The sequence below is a fragment of the Hemiscyllium ocellatum genome, chromosome 10 (assembly GCF_020745735.1).
Source record: "Hemiscyllium ocellatum isolate sHemOce1 chromosome 10, sHemOce1.pat.X.cur, whole genome shotgun sequence".
In the NCBI taxonomy this organism is placed as follows: Eukaryota; Metazoa; Chordata; class Chondrichthyes; order Orectolobiformes; family Hemiscylliidae; genus Hemiscyllium; species Hemiscyllium ocellatum.
In genome coordinates this window covers 99,894,368-99,907,990 of record NC_083410.1, presented here as the reverse complement: position 1 = coordinate 99,907,990, position 13,623 = coordinate 99,894,368, and the positions used below count along the sequence as shown (strand labels likewise).

The 13,623-nt window shown below is 43.4% G+C and overlaps 1 long non-coding RNA gene across 2 annotated transcripts in view; it reads left to right on the top strand.

The window, feature by feature from the left end:
• LOC132819877 (uncharacterized) overlaps nt 1–11,722 on the top strand; it is a 46,604-nt gene extending 34,882 nt beyond the window's left edge. Inside the window, exons 2-4 of one of the 2 annotated variants that reach the window (XR_009645134.1) lie at nt 512–599; nt 2,898–3,028; nt 9,308–11,722. This is a non-coding gene — a long non-coding RNA (uncharacterized LOC132819877). The remainder of the gene's footprint in view (nt 1–511; nt 600–2,897; nt 3,029–9,307) is intronic. The other variant, XR_009645133.1, reaches the window with a different exon arrangement.
• Nucleotides 11,723–13,623: the final 1,901 nt, after the last annotated feature.

Genomic DNA, 13,623 nt, shown 5'->3' with positions numbered 1-13,623 from the left:
AAAAATCTCTCTCCTCTCACCTTAAAAATGTACCCCCTGGTCTTTAAATCCCCCCATCCAAGGGAAAAGGCAATACCATTGACGCTATCTATACCTCTCATTATTTTATAAACTTCTATAAAGTCACCTCTAAGACTCCTAGGCTCCAGTGAATAAAATACCTGCCTTTCTTTATAACTCAAGCCTCCCATACCTGGCAACATCCTGGTAAATCTCTTCTGAGCCCTTGCCGGCTTAATAATATCCTTCCTATAACTGGGCAACCAGAACTGGACACAGTATTCCGGAAGAAGCCTCACTAATGTCCTAGACACGGTCTAGATTTACAGGAAATCGTTGAAAACAGTTTTGCACCTGGTAAGACACTGGGCTGCAACCAGGCCAGGGGGAAATTATAGCATAGGAGCTAGCTCACTCAAAGGGTGAGATCACATATGAGCTCTGCAAAACCAACGCAGGTAAGGAATTCATTGGAGCAGCATTTCAGAAGGACGCTGATGTGTATTTACAGTGAAATGCTTGATACATTGGAATGCCTGCCAGGAATCCTGTGATCGACATCAAGGAGCATGGAGGATTATAGCACCAACTTGGCACAGGTACCTATGCACAGCTTGGAGCCCATTCTCTCCAGCGCAGAGGCCAACTCCACGCGCACAATTGTAAACCCAACCATGATGTAATGCCTGATGGCCAAGCTCTCAGCTGGAGCGCAGGCAGCAGCTTCCAACTGAGGTCTGACTGCTGTCAACGGAAGCTCAGTTGAAACAGAATTGGCAGAATCTGCTCACAGAGGGATGAGCAGGCAATCAGCAACCCCCTACACCAAGGCTAGACCTTCACCCCTAGAAATGAGGGCTGCAGTAGTGCAGCCTGTGTCAGTCTGAGCAGAGTGAGGTGAAATGAAGCACAGTGTAGGAAAGTGAAGGCAGACAAGGGGGAATTCTCATGAATGTTCTGAACATTGGTATTTAAATAGCTGTGTGCGACGGGGGTCTGAGCAGGGATGAAGAGAGTTATATGCATTCCTTAAAGAATCAAGTCAGATCATTGAAACACCTCTTGCATCATAGCCATGATTTGGATGTTGTGCTTCTGTCATGAATGGACTTTGCCACCTGTACCCATTGCCAGTCCATGTGATGCCCTACTGCTTTTATGAGGAAAAGAATATGCCTCATTCAATCCACTCCCAGGTCAAAATCCTCCAAGACAGTCTCAGCATTGCCTCAGTCATTCTACTGTCTGCAAAATATATTTGCCAGAATACCCAGCTGGGTTATTCTCCCCTTTTAGTGGAACTGATTGCCTTTAAATCCCAATATCCTGCACTATCATGACAGACAATGAGTAACAGAGCTATGCAGGCTGGAGTTAAATTAATGGATGAGGGGTGTGAATGGCTTTGAGTGCAGTCAGTTTTCTGAACCACCTCATCACTAGCCCTTTCTGCCTATATTAAAGCTGGCATTTAAAAACATACAAGCCATTCTCAAGGTTTGCACGATCAGTTTTCATGGGGAAGGTTGTTTTGATTTTCTTTGGTGTGGAGAGGTTGCTCTCACATAGCCCTGATCAATGGGTACGAAATAGATGATATGCCATGCCATGGCAATCTGTGAAATGGAGCATGCAGCCTTACATGAGGGATGTGGCAGCAGAACACTAGATCAGATTCCTCCTATTTGTGCTGGGAGCTACTCCGTCAAGCCACTGGCAGGTTATAGTCCAACAGATTTATTTGGAAGAGCAAGCTTTCGAAGCACTGCTTCTTTGTCAATTGGCTCGTGGGATAGGATCATAGGACACCAAATTTATCATAAACGATTAAAGTATCATACAACTGATGCAAATTGAACAAACCTAACCTCACTATGTTGAGAATGTAACTTTAAAAATGTTCTGGGTTTACCTATGAAGGAAGCAAAACTAACTAAAACATGAAAGACTTAAGCTAAATTTGTTTAATATCACATTCCATGACACTGCAATCATGCTGCTATAAATTCTGTGACTTATGATTCTGCTCCACAAACACCTGATGAAGGTGCAGTGCTCCGAAAGCCAGTGCTCCCAAATAAACCTGTTGGATTATAACCTCGTGTTGTGTCATTTTTAACTTTGTCTCCCCCAGCCCAACACCGGCACCTCCAAATCAATTTAGAACTTTAACTTTTGATCTGTTCTATCCTTTTCCATTTTAAAATTAGTAGAATTATGATCACTTGCCCAAAGTGCTCCCCCAAGTGATACCTCAGTCACTTGCTCTACCTGTATTGCTCCTTCTCCAGTATGTATCTGCATATTGAATGTGGAAACTTTCTTGTACACAGGAAATTCCTCCTCATACAAACCCTTTATACTGTTATTGTGACTTTGGACCATCATCCATCAACTTTTATTTAGAGATGAAACTTGAAAGCTTTGGAATGGCGCGGCCAGTGGTTAGCACTGCTGCCTCACAGCACCAAGGTCCCAGGTTTGAATGCAGCCTCAGGTGACTGTCTGTGTGGAGTTTGCACGTTCTCCCTGTGTCTGCGTGGGGTTCCTCCCAAAGTCCAAAGATGTGCAGGTCAGGCGAATTGGCCATGCTAAATTGACCATAATGTTAGGTGCATTTGTCAGAGGGAAATGGGTCTGGGTGGGTTACTCTTCGTAGGGTCGGTGTGGACTTGTTGGGTCAAAGGGCTTGTTTCCACTCTGTAGGGAATCTAATCTAAACAGAAAATTATAGAAATTCACAATTAGCGCCTGGACTAGAAAGAGAAGTTAATTGTTGGCAGAGTAATCCTTTCAAATTACTCTCTTTCTGGTGCAAGGCTACAAGCCAAAATGCCAAAATTTCTTTTACGGATACTGTTCAGATTCATTTTCAACGTATTTTGTTTCCATTGCAGATTTCCATCACTTGCTGTTTTCTTTGCTCATTTACCTATGAGCTTTTGGAGATCAATAAAAGGATCTGATCACTCTCAAGCTGAAAGAACCCCTCCATCCGGATCCAAAGCATTGTACAGGCTGCAATCAAGTAATTAAGATCAAGAGGTGGAATTGGTCTGGGTAGAAATAAGAAATAGCAAAGGGAAGAAGTACATGGTAGGGGTAATCTATAGGCCTGCAGTGGGGTACAGTATAAACCAGGAAATTTTGCAAGAAAAATATAGCAATAATCATGGGTGATTTTACCATGCACACAGATTGGAAGAATCAAATTGGCAAGGATAGCCTGGAGAAAGAGTTCATTGAATGCAATAGAAATTGTTTCTTGGAGCGGTATGTTGTGGAACTAACCAGGGAGCAGGCTGCTCTGGATTTGTTTTTGTGTAATGAGGAGAGATTGCTTGATGACATCATAGTTCAGGGTCATCGAGGGAGTAGTGACCACAGTGTGATGGAATCCAAAATTCAGTTTGGGGGTGAGAAAGTGGAGTCCCATGGCCTTGTTCTGCAATTAAACAAAGGAAATTATATAAGGATGAGGACAGATTTGGCCTGAGTAGATTGGAAAGGAAGGTGAAAGGGTAAGACAGCTGATGAGCAGTGGCAGATGTTTAAGGAGCTACTCAATTCCTCACAACTAAAATGTATCCCAGTGTGAAAGATGTTAAGGGAGGTTAAAAAAAACATACTTGGCTAAACAAGGAAGTCAACAACATTAAAGAGGCAAAAACTAAGGTATACCACAACGCAAAGACCAGTGGCAGGGTGGACAATTGGGAAACTTTCAAACATAAACAAAGGGATACTAAACAGTAATAAAAAGAGCCATGATAAATTATGGAAGAAACTAGCACAAAATATCCAAAAGGGTAGCAGAAGCTTTTGTAGGTGAATAAAAGGAAAGAGAGTTGCTCAGGTGAATGTTGGCCCCTTGGAAGATGAAACTGGACAGTTAATAATGGGGAACATTGAGATGGCAGAGATGCTGAATCAATACTTTGCCTCAGTTTTATTGGTGGGGGAACAACAGTGTTATTCCTGTTGGAACAGGCATGTCAGAGGCAATAGATAAGATAGAACTTAGAACAATTAACATCGATAAAGTCACGGTATGAAGCAAACTGTTAGGATTGAGAACAAACAAGTCCCCCGGTCCTAATGGCCTACATTCTAGAGTATTAAAGGAAGTAGCAGCTGGGATAGTAGATCTGTTGGTTACAATATTTCAAAATTCCCTGGAATGTTCCAGTGGATTGGAAAATGGCTCATATAACGCCCGTATTCAAAAAGGGAGGGAAATTACAGACCAGTTAGCTTAGCATCTGTTGTTGGGAGAAAGTGAGGGCTGCAGATGCTGGAGAGTCAGAGTTGAAAAGGGTGGCGCTGGAAAAGCACAGCAGGTCAGGCAGCCTCCCAGGAGCAGGAGAATTGATATTTTGTGCAATAAGCCATTCATCAGTCTGGTGAAGGGTCTATGCCCGAACCAGTGACTCTCCTGCTCCTCAATGCTGCCTGATCTGCTAGGCTTTTCCAGCACCACACTTTTTGACTCTAACATCTGTTGTTGGGAAAGTGTTAGAATCATTTATCAAGGAAGCAGTATCAGGACATTTGGAAAGTCAAAACACTATCCATCAGAGTCACCATGGTTTGATGAAGGCAAATCATATTTGACTAATTTGCTAGAGTTCTTGAAAGAAGTAATAAGCAAAAAGGATAATGGGAATGCTGTAGATGTAATTTGCCTGAACTTCCAGAAGGTGTTTGTTAAGGTGCCTCACAAAAGGGTAATTCACAAGGTTGGATTATATGGAAGTAGGGGTAATTTATTAGTTTGGATAGGTGACTGGCTGATGGACAGAAAACAGAGTCAGGATAAATGAGTTTTTTTCTGAATGGCAGAAGTAACTAGTGGGGTGCCACAGGGTCCAGTCCTTGGGCCCCAGCGATTTACAATCTACATTAACTACTTGGATACAGGGAGAGAAGGCTCTGTAGCCAAATTTGCAGTTGACACAAATATAGCCAGGATGGTAAATTGTATTCAGGAAATAAGAACCTTGCAAATGGATGTGGATAGGTTGGGAGAGTGGGCCAACATGTGGTAGATGGAGTTTAATGTGAATAATTGCAAGGTCATGCATTTGGATCAAAGCAAATGGGAAGGCAACTTAATTATCTTAATGGGGAGAGACTTTGGGGTGCTCTGGAGCAGACAGATCGAGGTGTATTCATTCATAAGTCCCAGAAAACTAGTGTGCAGGTACAGAAGATAATAAAAAAGGTGAATGGAATATAAATGTAAAGATGCATTGTTGTAACTATACAAGGTATTGGTGAGACCACACCTGGAGTATTGTGCACAGTTTTGGTCCCCTTTTTGGGGAAAGATGTAGTGGCATTGGAGGCCATTCAGAGGAGGTTCATTAGTTTGATCCCAGAGATAAAGGGTTTGTCGTAGGAAGAGAGATTGAACAGTTTAAGCTGAGACTCTCTGGAATTTGGAAGAATGAGGGGAGGTTAAATTGAGGTATTCAACACGATAAAATGTGTGAATAAAATAGACATGGAGTGGAATCATCCCCTTGTGGGGCATTCTAGGATGAGAGGTCATAATCTTAGGATAAGGGATAACAAATTTAAAAGAGAGTGGAAGAGAAACTACTTCTCCCAAAGGGTTGTGAATCTGTGGAGTTGGCTACCCCTAAGTGCGTTGATGCTGAGACAGTGAGTAAATTTAAGGAGGAGTTAGACAGATTTTTAATAGGTAATGGGTTGAAGGATAAAGGGGAGAAGGCAGGAAAATGTGGGTGAGGAGCATATCAGCCATGATCGAATGGCGGAGCAGACTCGATGGGCCGAACGGTCTAATTCTGCTCCTATATCTCATGAACTCATGAACTTATAAGTAAGGCTTCATGCAGTTGCATTTTACACATGTGCCAGTGTGTGCTATGCACTGGAAGAAATACAAAGAAACCTACTTCAAACTTGTACTGAAAATGCCTTGAAAAAACCGCATAGGCTGCTCCAAACTTGATCGTACATTGTGGGAAGCACAACAATATCAGGGACTCTCTGTCTGGCTGCATAAGGTTGGCCTTCTCTTTATCCCATATAAAGCCACGGATATTGGGGAGAATCCAAGAGGATCATCCTCTTGCGTGTGGCATTTAGCAGCCTGACAAGTCTAAATCCAAGCTGGGCAGCTAAGTCACAGTGCTGTGTTGCTCAGTGGATTGCCTTGAACCCTGCAGCAAATGTTTGTCAGTTCCATTCAATTCATTCACCCTGCAGTGAGCAGCCTGTTTCAGATGAATACCATGCAATGCTAAGCTGCCTTTTGCAATGCCATTTGTGAAGGATCCTTGTGACTGTAGTCCACTATTTTCAAGCAATATTGAACCCGACATTCATCCCCTGTTGGCTCACTCAGAGGAGTGTTTGTTGGCAAAATTAGCTTGGGCTGTTTCACCTTTTTGTCAAAGCCAATCCTACTCAAAACATTCACAGATCTTCAGAAAGCTTTGCTTCATTTGAGTCATATATTCAGACTCATAGAATCAATACAGTGTAGAAGCAGGCTAGTTAACCCATTGAGTCCACACCAACTCTCCAAAGAGTGCCCCACCCACACCCACCCTAATTTTTGACCCTGCTAATTTTTGTCCCATGGCTAATCCCTTAACCTACACACCATTAGACATTATGGGCAATTTTGCCCAGCCAATCCACCTAACCTGCGTGTCTTTGGACTGTGGGAGGATACCCACACAGACATGGGAGAATGCGCAAACTCCACACAGTTGCCCGAGGCTGGAATCAAACCCAGACCCCTGAGGTTGTGAAGTAGCAATGCTAACCACTGTGCTGCCATACCATCCAAATTCAGAAGAGCATCATGGGTTGATAGTTCTGAGTTAACAGTAATGCAGTCAAACTCTGTGTTTTGACTTTTTAGTGAACATCTGATTCTGTGAGCCATTTCATAGAGATAGGTCAACCTGTTTTTAACTAATAGTAACACTTCAATATATATAGCGCAACTATCTAAGAATATGGAAGTTCTCTCTATATCAGAGCTCTAGTGGATTCAGCACAGACTAGATATGCTTCCAGTGATTAAGAAATAGAATTCTGACCTCAAACAGGAACAAATGGGCCCTAGTGGGGGATAGTCAGTGATGGGTTGTTACTTGTGATCAGGCATGAAATCAGACATTCTTTCCAGAGAGAATGGAAAGGATATTAAAGGAGGGGCAACCAACCAGTAATTTTGTTTTCATTGGATTTCACAAGTCATCGTACTGATAGTGAGTAGATTTTCTGGCTGCTTGACACTGATAAATACTGGAAACTACACTTTCAAGATTCAGACAGGTGTAATGATGAAAGACACAATGATGTGACATCCCTTTGTAGCCAGGCGAAAGTGAGGACTGCAGAGGCTGGAGATTACAGTCAAGATTAGAGTGGTGCTGGAAAAGCACAGTAGGTCAGGCAGCATCCGAGGAGCAGGAAGATCGACATTTCAGGCAAAAGTCCTTCATCATGAATGAGGCTGGGAGCCTTGGGGGTGGAGAGATAAATGGGAGAAGGTGGGCCTGGGGAGAAGGTAGCTGAGAGTGCAATAGGTGCATAGAGGTGGGGGTGAAGGTGATAGGTCAGAGATGAGGGTGGAATGGAAAGGTGGGAACAACGATTGACATTTGGGACAGGTCATGAGGATGGTACTGAGTTGGAAGGTTGAAACTAGGGTAAGGTGGGGTAAGGGAAAATGAGGAAACTGGTGAAGGCCACATTAATGCCATGGGATTGAAGGGTCCCAAGGTGGAAGATGAGGCATTCTTCCTCCAGCCGTCATGTGGTGAGGGAGTGGTGGTGGAGGAGGCCCAGGACCTGCATGTCCTCGGCAGAGTGGGGTGGGGAGTTGAAATGTTTGGCCATGGGGCGGTGGGGTTGATTGGTGTGATCATCCGCCAACATTTCTGCCACCTCCAAATGGACCCCACCACCAGGGATATATTTCCCTCACCACCCCACCAATTTCCGCTGAGACTGTTCCCTCCAAGAACACCTAGTCAGGTCCACACCCCCCCAACAACCCACCCTCCCCTCCTGGCACCTTCCTCTGCCACCGCAGGAATTGCAAAACTGAGCCCACACCTCCCCCTTCACCTCCGTCCGCGGTCCCAAAGGAGCTTTCCACATCCATCAAAGTTTCACCTGCACTTCCACACATGTCATTTATTGTATCCATTGCTCCCAATGCAGTCTCCTCTACATTGGCGAGATCAGACGCCTTCTCGCAGAGCACTTCAGCTCCAGGACACCCATACCAATCAACTCCACCGCCCTGTGGCCGAACTTTCAACTCTCCCTCTCACTCTGCTGAGGACATACGGGTCCTCAGCCTCCTCCTCCATTTCTCCCTCACCACCTGACACGTGGAGGAAGAATGCCTCGTCTTCTGCCACGGGACCATTCAACCCCAGGGCATCAATATGGACTTCACCAGTTTTCTCATTTCCCCTCACCCCTCCTTACCCCAGTTCCAACCTTCCAGCTCAGCATCATCCTCATGATCTGTCCCACCTGTCAATCCTCCTTCCCACCGATCCGCTCCACCCTCCTCTCCGACCTATCACCTTCACCCCACCTCCATCCACCTATTCCACTCTCAGCTACCTTCTCCCCAGCCCCACACCCTCCCATTTATCTCTCCACCACCGAACCCCCATCCCCCACCCCACCTCCCAGACCGAGGCTCCCAGACTGACACCAATTTTCCTGCTCCTCGAATGCTGCCTGACCTGCTGTGCTTTTCCAACGCCACTCTAATTCTGATGCCTTTGTAACCCCCAGGACTGCATCCTACTGAGGTTCAAAGTGTTAATATTTTTTGGCCTTTGTCACCCAATAAAACTGATTATATCTCACAGGGCTGTTACCTTTTGATTTCATTGAATAACAGAAGGGGTTTGATTGGCTCAGTGCTCTAACCCTTCCTGCACAAACCATTTTGATGTTCCCATTTTACAGTCTTTTAATTCCAATTATGCAACTCATTTCTCTTGGGGTTTGCTTTGAACCCTTTTGCCCTAATTATTTCTTGCTAGGTACTCATACATGCAAAAAAACTTACACCTTGGAATTAAGAAGATGGAAAAAATTGATGGATTCAATGAAGTCATAAAAATGAGTGCTGTTTAACACTCATTAAAGCCGATAATCAATTACGTCTTTGATCCTTGTCTTTGTCCAATGGTGGCAGAGAGAGATTAAGAGCCTGTATGTCAGTCAAAGATTGATGAAGGCATTAATCTCAAAGAATGCACATGGCCTCATTAAAAACCTTTCCCTTCAGTCATAGTGGTCCTTTTGGGAATGGTGGCGACTTTCCCTGGACTGATGAACCTTCCTAATGAAGGGCTTTTGCCCGAAACGTCGATTCTCTTGCTCCTCGGATGTTGCCTGATCTGCTGTGCTTTTCCAACGCCACACTCTCGACTGATGAACATTCAAGCTGACATTCATGGGGAGCAAGTCCAGAGATGTAGGAAGTTGAGCTAAAATATGTTTTTTTTGTGAGTTTGCTTTGTATGATAAACATTGAATGGTGTTTGGAACTTGGACAAATCAGCAGCATAACTGGAATAAATACAAAGTTTAGACTTGCAAATCTCTACAATACAGATCTGGAAATTTATTGTGTTTGGGTTTTTCTAACTAGTGGTGAGTAAATTATTGTTAATCGACTGGTTTGAACAAGTTGTGACACACCTCTGTGGCTGGTGGGACTTGATCCCAAGCATTCCCAAGACCCTCCTCTGTATCATATTTAATTATACCAGGCTGGGTTTTGTGCTTACTTTTGTAGATTGATGCCCCAGCAGATGAACTAGATAAAAGGAGAGTAAGGCTTCCACAGGCTTTGCTGGGTTGAATTGGACTCCTTGTTCCAAGTTTGTTTTTGGAAAGGCAAGGACTGATCAGGGATTGTCAGCGTGGCTTCATGCATGGGAAATCATGTCACACTAACATGATTGAGCTTTTTGAAGAAGTGACAAAGAAGATTGATAAAGGCAGAGTAGTAAATATTGTCTATATTGAGTTCAGCAAAGCATTCACCAAGGTTCTGCGTGGTAGACTGGTTAGTACGATTAGATCACATGGGACCCAAAGGAAGCTAGCCAACTGAATACAAAATTGGCTTGAAGGTAGGAGACAGAGAGTGGTGATGGAGAGTTGCTTCTCAGACTGGAGGCCTGTGACCAGTGGTGTGCTACAAGGATGAGTGTAGGGTCCAATGCTTTTTGTCATTTATATAAGTGATTTGGATGTGAATTAAAGAGGCATGGTTAGTAAGTTTGCAGATGACACCAAAATAGGTGGTGCAGAGAACAGTGAATAAGATTATCTCAGAGTACAATGGGACCTTAATCAGATCGGCCAATGCGCCAAGGAGTGGCAATGGAGTTTATTTTGATAAATATAAGGCATTGCATTTTGGTAAGACAAACCAGGGCAGGACTTAAACAATTAATGATAGGACCCCGGGGAGTGTTGTCAACAAAGAGACCTAGGGGTGCAAGTGCATAGGTCCTTGAAAGTGGAGCCACAGGTTGACAGGGTAGTGAAGAAGGTAAAAAATGAGGTCTGCAGATGCTGGAGATCACAGTTGAAAATGTGTTGCTGGTTAAAGCACAGCAGGTTAGGCAGCATCCAAGGAATAGGAAATTCGACGTTTCGGGCATAAGTGAAGAAGGTGTTTGGCACTCTTACCTTCATTGGTCATAGCACTGAGTATATGAGCTGAGAAATCATGATGTGGTCGTACTGGACATTGATGAGGCCACTTTTGGAATACTGTGTATAATTGTGGTCACCCATGTATAGGAAGGAAGCTGTAAAACATGAGAGGGTTCAGAAAAGATTCACATGGATGTTTCTGGGACTGGAGGGCTTGAGTTACAGAAAGAGGCTGCTATGATTGGGGCCTTTTTCCCTGGAGTGTCGGAAGCTGAAGGGTGACCTTATAAAGGTTTATAAAATCATGAGGGGCATGTATAGGGTGAAGAGCCAAGGTCTTTTTCCTCATGTGGGGGAGTCTGAAACAAGAGGGCATAGGTTTAAGATGAGAGGGGAAAAGTTTCAAGTGGACCCGGGGGATAACTTCTTCATGCAAAGGGTTGTGCATGTATGGAGCGAGGTGCCAAAGGACATTTTGGTGGCTGGTACATTTACAACATTTATAAGACACCTGGATGGGCACCTGAATAGGAACAGTTCAGAGGGAGATGGACCAAATGCTGGCAAATGGGACTTTGTGAGAATGGGATGTCTGACCAGCATGGATGAGTTGGGCCGAAGGATCTGTTTCCATGCTGTATGTCTATGATTCTATAATGTTCTCATCTGTTGCGTGAAATAATGTAATGCATATGGGATAAGGTGGATTTGCATGTGGCAGACAACTGGACCACAGTTAGGTGAGAGGGGAAAATTTTCAAGTGCACCCAAAGGGTAACTTCCTCATGCAGAGGGTGGTATGTATATGCAATAAGCTGCCAAATGACCACAATTAGACCAGTTCAAATGGCACCGTAAACAATACAAGCAGAAGTAACTGTTTATAAATGACTTATGAGCGAAAAGATTGTGCTTGATCCTCTTCAACGCCATTGTAAGTTAATGTCACAGAGAATGAATGGAAAACTTCCAGCACGTATAATGGGCAAGGCCGTGCAATAAATTCCAAGGTATAAATCAATTTATAAAGAGTGGGTTTTTAATTGTTATTACACTTAACAAATATTGGAAGTCTACTGTCAGTGCAGCTATGATTCAGTAAAGTTCATCATATCCTTTGTCATTAAGGTCGCTGATGGTTTTTTGTATAATAAACTGGATGAGAGAGTTGCATTTCAGTTCACATCTATCTTGATTGCCTCAACTCAGTCACACCCTCCTGCCCCTGACCACTGATGAGATCTGGTGCTGGAAAAGCACAGCATGTCAGGCAGCATCCAAGGAGCAGGAGAATCGACGAATCAGGCATGAGCCTTTCATCAGGAGTTTCTCCCACTGAATAAATCAGCAGAACCTATTCTCAGAGCCACGATCACCTCCAGGGATAAAGTATGCAAGTAACTTCTCCCATCCTTGATGTGACTTTAAACGTCTGCAATTCAGTATTCAATTCATAGTCACAGCTTCTTATGCTGCAAATACTCAACACTTTCCATTCAGATTCCACTGGCATCCAGCAGCACCCACATCCTGCAATTGCAATATTTCACCTACCTTGTCATCTTTATTGCATTCTAATTAATTGAAGTTAAGTAATTCATTTATAATTAATAAATCCCAGTGCACCCAAGAAGACTTATTAATGCCCACAAGCTTCGCTAATACAAGTGAAACTTTGCAATTCGTAATAAATCGCCTGAGTTTTAAAAGATAAGATAAACAAGTAAAATATTCACCAAGCTTTCTGTGTAAGGTGGAAGCTGGTGTCTGCAGACAGTGACTAGAGGTTCTGTTTACACACAGTATAAGTTTGAATTTAAGCCCAGCACTGTCAAACGCTGTAAAATTACCCCCCTGTTCTGCACCAGCAACATGCTTCCACCTGAACAATGAAAGAACATGCACTATTTCAATATGAAGTTGGATCCAGAAAAACTCAAGGCCTTCATGCACCAGTGTAGCAATAAATGTGGATAATCATTTCCGAAAAAGGCTGGCCTGAGTGCGTGTCAATGTGCAAAGAACCCACACAAGGGAATACAATCAAACATGTACCTCTCAAAGAACATGCTGAAAAAAAAAGTCAGACTTCTGTATGTGGAGCTTACTATGTGCAATTAGTTGGGTTACTCTAGGATTCCTATAATACAACAAAGAATGCACATCATTTTATGTATTAGGATTCCTTAACGCAATGAAAGGGTTACATCTTTTATGTTTGATCAATCAGCATCAGAAGTGAACCAACATATTGGAATCCAGCTTTTCATAGAACTAAATTAGGGGCGTGTGCAAACAGTAACTTCACTTAATCACTGCAACCCAAAAATCTCATAGGCAAAACCTTAAAATAAATATATTAAGTTGTTTTAAGCTGCTTTCAAATATTGGAGCAGCTCCAGAAACATTGCACGATAAATGACAAACACTTGGGCTATCACAATATATGTGAGGAGAGGTGGTGGCGTAGTTGTAATACAACTGAACTGACAATATACTAAACCCAGTGGATCATGACACAAAATAGTTGAATATTAGACCATTACTGTTAATATGATAGAACTGGGAGTGGATGGTGAGGCCAAAGGAAGTAGGATATAATAATGAAGCAAGTTCAGAGACAATAAAATTAGGCTTTCATTTCCACATCATCCTCCACAGGCCACAGGCTTTTCCACAGCCATTGAAACCAGGATGGCACTGTGGGCCTGGTTCATGTCATACAGACTTGTAAGAAGTGCTCTCCACCCCTCTTCAGAAACAGAGCTCTCTAACGGCACCCCGGTAGCTCAGTGGTTAGTAATGCTGCCTCAGAGCGCCAAGGTTTGATTCCAGCCTCGGGTAACTGTCTGTGTGGAGTTTGCACATTCTCCCCATGTCTGCATGGGTTTCCTCCCACAGTCCAAAGATTAGATTAGATTAGATTACTTA